Here is a 7,578-nt window from a genome sequence, read left to right as displayed (position 1 = left end):
CATTCCCCATGGATCCCAGGGCCATTCCAGATGGATCTCAGTGGAATTCCCCATGGATCCCAGGGCATTCCCCATGGACCCCACAGCCATTCCCCATGGATCTCAGTGGAATTCCCCATGGGTTCTGGGCAGGGGCCTCTGCTCCTGCTGGGAGCAGATGGGGCTCTGGCGCTGCCTGCCCACACAGCCTTGGAAGTGTCACTTTGCATCTCCCTGTGCCAGCTGCACCCTGGGTCTGTCACCTGCCCGGGTCACCAGAGAGAGCTGGGGACACCTTCCCAGGGCCAGGCCAGTGCCACCACTATGGGACATGTCCCAGCAGCTGGGCAGGGACAATACATCATGAGTTTCCTCCAAATGCTTTGGAAATCACATCTTGTGCATCACATCTTGGCTCTTTTCTTCCAGGAATTTACCCCCATGGCACAGACACTTCCAGGGGAGAACTGTGCTGGGCAGCAGAGATTTGGGGGGGCTTGGCCACAGGGTGAGGGCAGCTGGGGGCTTCTGGAGAGGTTGAGGGCAGGCAGAGTGGGCTGGCCTGGCCTGGAATCTGGCGCAGCTCCCAAACTGGCGCCATGCACAATTTGGCTGGGTGTGGCTCACAGCTTGGTGCAGCTCAGAACCTGGCACAGGCCAGGCTGGGCATAACCCAGGATTTTAACTGAAAGGGTTCGATTTAGATTTGATACAAGGAAGGAATTCCTCCCTGTGAGGGTGGGCAGGCCCTGGCACAGGGTGCCCAGAGCAGCTGTGGCTGCCCCTGGATCCCTGGCAGTGCCCAAGGCCAGGCTGGATGGGGCTGGGAGCAGCCTGGGATGGTGGAAGTGTCCCTGCCCATGGCAGGGGGTGGAAGTGTGTGACAGTGGTCACAAGGGTTTCAGGGTGAAGGAAGAGACGAGATGGGCTCTATGATCAGAAGGCTTGATTTATTAAGTTATGATATAAACATCTATTTTAACTATACTAAAAAGAAAAAGAAGAGGAGAGTTTTTAGAAGCTGCTAGCTACTTAACAATAGAAAGTAAAGAATGAATAACAAACTAGCTCTCTTAGACTGTGTCTGAGAGATCTCAGTTCTGGATTGGTCACTAACTCTAAACATCTAAATTGGGCTAATCTAGACAGACTTGTTACATTCTACAGCAGCAGATAACTTATTGTTTATGTCTGGTTGCTGAACTTCTCAGCTGAGAGGATTTTTCATAAAAGAAATGTCTGTGACAGAAGTGGATGATCTTTAAGGTCCCATCTAACCCAAACCAATCTGGGATTCCACGATTTGGCACAGCTCCCATCTGGCATGGCCATGGGCCCAGCTCTGTGCCCATCCCACTCAGGGCCATCTCATGTCTGACACCGTGCCCACAGTGCCACCGTGCCCGGGCCATGGGGAAGGCACCCCCAGCCTCAGCCCTTGGCTTCTCCTCCCTGCAGCAGCTCTGTGTGGGAGGAGGAGAAGAAGGAAATCATCCTCTGCAAGCACTTTTCCTCCTGGCTTGTTTGCAGTCCTGCAGCTCCCTGGGGAGGGATGGGAGTTTGGGGTGATGGGAACATCTCATCCCACCCCGTGGCTCAGATCTGACTGTCAGCAGCTCTTGGCCCCCTCCCAGCACCAGCAGACACTCAGGCTGAGCCCACAGGCTCTAAAAACAGTGTCTGCAGGGCTGCTCATCCCATCTGGGCTGTCAGGGAGATGTTTCCACCCTGGCCATCACCTGCACGGGGAGCCAGCCCCAGGCTGAGGGCTGGAGGGAGTTGTGTCCCACCAGGGCGGTGCAGGGGGGACCCTGAGGTCACTACAGCTCCCCCCAGGCAAAGGACATCTGTCTGCAGACACTGCTCATCTCCAGCTGAGGTTTTGGCCATTTCCAGCAGGTTTCTTCCATTTCCCCTCAGCCTTCTCTTCCCTAATCTCAACAACCAGAAGGTTTCAGCTTTTGCCCCCATTTCCCTGTTCCTCAGTGAGCACCAGCCCCTGGAGTGAGAGAACAGCCCCCCAGAGCTGGAGGAAGGGGGATGTTCCACCAGAGGATGGGCATGGGCTGGTCCAGACCTGAGGGAGAGGAAATCCAGGTGTTCATCACCTCCCCCTCATCTTGGGGGGCACAGCCAGCCCTGGCTTGGCAAAGCAGGAGTTTAATTGGCATCGTGGGGAAAGGTTTGGGCACATTTGGAGCCCTGAAGCTGTTTGATTTTCCAGCATCAGTCTCATTCCATGGTTATGACAATGGGAAGATGCCATCAGCTCACATCCCAGGCAGCAGACAAAGAACTCAATGTTACAATTCACTTTAAAAGTTCCTTGACCAATCACACAAAGCAAAAGCACACTGACAGTATTTATATGTGTATAGTATATATTCTATATTGACAGTAGTTCTATCCAATCACTATAAACACAGTTACCTTTCGTTAAACAATGCTTGCTGATTTCAAATACAATACCTGCTTGTCAGCCTTAAAACACAATGCACAGAGCTCCATTATTAAGCTTAGAACTTCCTAATATCTCTCTAGATAAACTTTTCTGCAGCTCAGGGAGTTACTCTAGACAAGTGTTAATACACAGACCATTGTTCTATTTGTCCTTGCTTTTCTACTTCTTAAATAATTTTTCTGCTGACCAATCTCATGGCTGCTGCTTAGCTCCAGTCACAGCTCTGCTGTCTCTGAGGCCTTTTGCAGCTTTCCCAAACCCTCTGATTTTGTGGATTCCCACACAGACCAGCTCAGGTGACACCTGCACTAAAGCCCCAGGGATGCTGGGGGGTCTATCAGGGTGATAGCCCTGTGAGCCCTGGCTCTGTCCAGAGCTGGAATTCCTCACCCCTGGCTGGAGGGAGGCTTCTGATTCCTTTTCCACTCCTGAATTTGTGAAGCCAAGCGGCTTTGAGAGCCTTTTAGCTGGAGAGGCAGGAGCAGCCCGGGTGGGAGACACCCTCTGGGCCCAATGCCCACCCCACAGCGCCCAGGGGCAGCCTGGCAGGAAATGTTCACGGCCACCCCCAGCACTGAGGCTCTCTGCCTTGTTTTGCTTGGGCTACAAGATTTCCATTTAAACAAACAGTGCCCAGTTCCTCTCCAGACCAGCTCTCCAGGCTGGTGGAGCTCCTTTGGAGGCAAAGTGACAACCCATCTTTGCTGACCAAAAGAGAATTCACACTGGAGCCCAAAGGAGCTGCTTTTTAAATAACTGGATATTTTATTCTCCAAAAACACCTTGGAGAATTACAGAGGGATGTGTTTAACGTTACCTCTGCAGAGAGGTGATTTTTGCTGATTTCCCTTCAGCAGTTGTGCCTTTCCAGGGACCAGGAGAAGCACAGAGGACCCAGGAGGATCTCGCAGGGACCAAGAGATCTCTTCAGAAGCCAGAAGATCCTCTCAGGATCCAGGAGATCCCTCCAGGAGATCCTCTCAGGATCCAGGAGATCTTCCCAGGATCCAGGAGATCCTTCCAGGATCCAGGAGATCCCTCCAGGAGGTTCTCCCAGGATCCAGGAGATCCTTCCAGGAGATTCTCCTGGGGTCCAGGAGGTTCTCCCAGGGACAAGCAGCCTTGCCCAGCATCTCTTTTTGCTCTGCTCCTCCTTTCCCACATCACTCCACACAAATCCCAGTCCTTTCCCCTTGTCCCAGGATGGGGGAAGCCTCTCTGCCCCATCCCACCAGGGAAATTTGGGATTCACCAGCAGCACCTGCCCTGGCAGAGCAGGGCTGGCTCCGTGTCACCGCGTTCCTGTGACATTTTTAGATGTCTCCTGGGGGGTGAGGAGGTGCTGGGGGTCCAGGAGCTCCATCCCCTGGCGTCAGCAGCGGGTGGGAGCTCGGATGCTTTCCCTGCAGGGTGAATCACAGCCCTGGGAACTCACTCACAGCTTTCTCAGCTCCTGAAATGACACAAGGCCCAGTTATGTCAACACCTTCAGCTGGAGAACCGTGGCTCAGATGGAGATGGGGCTCAGTGCTCTGCCCTGCCCGACCCTCAGCTGGGCACTGCTTGGTTCCAGCTTGGATCCCCTTCCCAGAATGGCTGTGGGCGTTTGCTCCAGCCCTCAAAGGCCCTCTGGCTTTGCAGGAGGTGGGATGGGGTCCCCAGGAGGGACACCAGAGCGTTGCCATTGTCTGAGGCTGTGCAGGAGGTGTGGAGGTGCTGGCACAGGCTCTGTCCTCCTTGCAGAGCTTGTCCCACCCCTTGCCCACCCTGGGTGCCCTGAGCAGTGGGGCTGGCTGTGGCTTGGGCTTTCCAGTGACCCTGGCACTTGAATTCAGCTGTTCTGGAGAGGCCAGGCCTGGGGATAACCCTGCCCTGTGGCTTTCATCCCTCCCCACAGCACCACTTCTTGGAGCATCTCCCAGCCCCACTGCCAGCAGGATACAGGGGGAAAAAGGGGTGGAAATCACAGTTTTTGCTATTTGAATTTTGTTATTTTTTGCTATTTGTGCGGCAAACCCACAGAGGGTCAGAACAGCCCTTGGGGGCATCTCTGGGAATAAAGGAAAGAAGGAGAGATCACCCTGGCCACAGGATCTCCTGGTTCCTGGAACATCCTCCCACCGAGTGCTTTTCCCAGCACCACACACGCAGACAGGGTACAAATTCCAGTTTGGGTGTCTGTAAAACCCATTGAGATGAGAGAAATAATTCAGGAGGGAATTATTATTTCATAATAACACCGAGCAAAGGCGTCATCTTGTTAAATCCTTGTGAAAGAGCCAAGTGGGTGCAGAGCTCAGCTCTGCTGGTTCTCCGAGAGGCTGGGATCCGTCTGGAGCTGTCAGCACGGCTGGGGGAGGAGGGTGCAGACACAGGGATGATAATAATAGCTCACAATTAGGGTAGTAAATCAGGAGAGAGCGTCACTCAATTCAGAGAAATTCCCCTGATTTGCTGGAGACGGGAGTTTGGCTCTTTGCATGGAGCTGGTGCTGTTTGGGTGACAAAGCCCCCTGGTTCTGCAGAACCTTCACAAGGCGGCAGCAGCAGGACCATGTTGGAAATTCAGCTCCACTTGAATTGTTCCATGCCCAGCCTCAGTTTCTACATATTGCATAAGGATCAGCCTCGGGCACATCATTTTCTGCGTTCAACCCACCCTGGCGTGGCAGATCTGCCTCCAGAAAGGGCTAAAATGGTGCAGCTGACATTAAAAACCCTCAGCCAGGGCATCCTCCTGCCCAAGGAAACCCATAGCAGTTGTGAAGGATTCCCAGTTTCCCAAGGAAACCCCAGGGCTGGTTGTGAAGGATTCCCAGTTTTTCCGTAGGGTTAGATATTAATTTTCAATATTGGGATCTGCCTGGGGCTTGGGAAAATACAATTTTTGTTCCAAGGTGAAGAGGGATGTCAGGAGCTAAAACACTGGGGTTTATCCCTACCATGTCCCCACATCCCCCTGGATGACTGGGCACCACACTGATTTTCTCAGGTGTTCAGGGTGTTCCAGGCCCTCCATCCCACCCCAGGGCATCCCTGGAGAGATCAATGTTGCCTCTGGTAACTCCATGCAAACCTGACTGCTCTATATGGGAATAGAAATATTTCCCATTGCCTCCTCCAGCACTTGTGCCTTGGGTGCCAGGAGCCTTGTGGGACTTGCTGCTTCCTTGGTGCTCCTTGTGGGGCCATAGGGGGATGGCAGAGTGGTCCAAACCTCATTCCTGAAGGCAGGGCTTGATCTTAGGTCCTATATGTTGGTATGAGCTTGGCCATCTCCTTCCTTTGGGAAGGGAGACATCTCCTCATGAAGGGACCTCAGTAAATGCAAAGTGATATAAAATTATTGCTTTTCACCTCCTCACCCCAGCTCCTGCGAGTCCAATTCTGCCCCATCTCCTTCCCCAGAGCTGCAGGGTGTTTGTCCAGCCCCCAGCTGTCCCTGAGCAGATCCAGGCTGTTCCCAAGAGCATGGGACGGGTTGGAGCCGCATGGCAAAGCAGCCCCGTGTATCCAGGGATATCCAGGGATATGATTATTTCCCAGTGGTTGAAATCTAGGTCTCCTGCTTGGGAGGAGGGCTGCGGGGGGAGATGGAGGGAGTGGGGGGGAAGACGCTCATATTAATCTTATGAATATTCATGGAGGAGCTGAGCTGCCTTGGGAGGTTGACTCCGGGGTAGGAGTTCGGGGGGCTGTAGGTGAGAGGTGCCGGCCGCGGCGGGAGCAGAGCGGCTGCTTGTGCATTCTCCGCATGCCTGACTGCAGAGCCGAGTGTAAGTTGGTGCCTTTTTATGTCCCCCCCACCCCACCCCATCCCTGCATCCTTCCCCCTCTTCCCGCTGCTCCCCTGCTTGAACACAGCCTGGCCAGGAGCGGTGCGAAGCGAGGGAGTCGTGCTTGAGTCGCAAACACGACCCCGAATCCTGTGACTGCCGCCCGCAGCGCTGAGTGCGGACGGAGAACAAACTGAGGGGCTTTGGGCAAACCTTCGCCTCCTCCATCCCCCCCTTGAGCCCCCAAATTTGCATGAATTAACCCTAAAGATGCTTGAGGGGGTTGTTTGCCAGGACAAGCAGCGATGGGGAGAAAGTGGGAGAAACTGAGTGTTGGGATGGGTGATGTCAGCTGAGACGATGCCGTAAAACCCTCCCTGCCAAGCCCCGAGCATCAGCGCTTGGATTTGGAGTCGGAGGAAGAAGCCCAGAGCCCGTGCCAAATAAAAATCAACATGTTAAATGAAAACAAAGTAAATTTCTGTGCTGTTAAACAAATCCGGGGTGTTTGGGGAAGGGAGAAAGGGGAGGAGAGAGTTTATGGGCAGGAGGAAAACGGTGTGTGTATTAAAAAAAAAAAATAAATAAAACGTTGAAGGTTGGTTGATATTTGGTGAGATGGAGGTTTGTGGCTGCCAGATCTTTCCTGCAGCAGCAGGAAAATGTTGTTTGTGGTGTTCTGGTGCGATGCTCAGAGGAGCCAGGGAAGGTCAAATCCAGCTGAACTCCTTGGTGAGTCGCTGGGGAGCGAGTGGTGGGGAGAAAATGCAGGAAAAGGATAAAAACTGGGACAAACGCGACCTCCTCTGCTCTGGGCCTGGCAGAAAAGGGTTAAGAGAAGCGGTTGAATGCTGCAAGCCTCGTCAGGGTTGTACTATTTTTTCTAGTGCATAAGGAGAAGGGAGAGGAGGGTTGCACGGAAAAGGGAAATTTCCAAGGAAAGAGGGATCTGCGGCAATATCTGCACCTCGGGGGATGAAGAGAGGAACCAACAGGCATAAATGGCCTGGAGATGGCTGAAATCTTTGCCGAGGAGATTGGGACCGCGGGGTTATTTTCCACCTGCCTCCCCTGCCCGGTTCTGTAATCCTGGCTCAAAGTAGACAAGTCGAGTTGGAGCTGAAGAAGGGAGGTTAGAGGGGTTTTTATTTCATTTGGGAGGGGGGGAAAAAAAAAAGGCAAAAAAATGAGAGGCTGGTTGGCCCTCTCCGGGCTGAGCATCTCCATGGTGCGAGGCAATGCAGGATGATGCAGAGCAGGGATGCTGAGGACCCGGCGCCCACCGGGGACATGAGCCTCAACATCCCCAGCAGAAATTTCACCCAACGGAGTCGAATTCCCACGGGGGTGGGTCGGCCGGGG

This window comes from Geospiza fortis, unplaced genomic scaffold (genome assembly GCF_000277835.1).
Source record: "Geospiza fortis unplaced genomic scaffold, GeoFor_1.0 scaffold26, whole genome shotgun sequence".
Taxonomy (NCBI): domain Eukaryota; kingdom Metazoa; phylum Chordata; class Aves; order Passeriformes; family Thraupidae; genus Geospiza; species Geospiza fortis.
Note: the sequence above shows the minus strand (reverse complement) of the source record.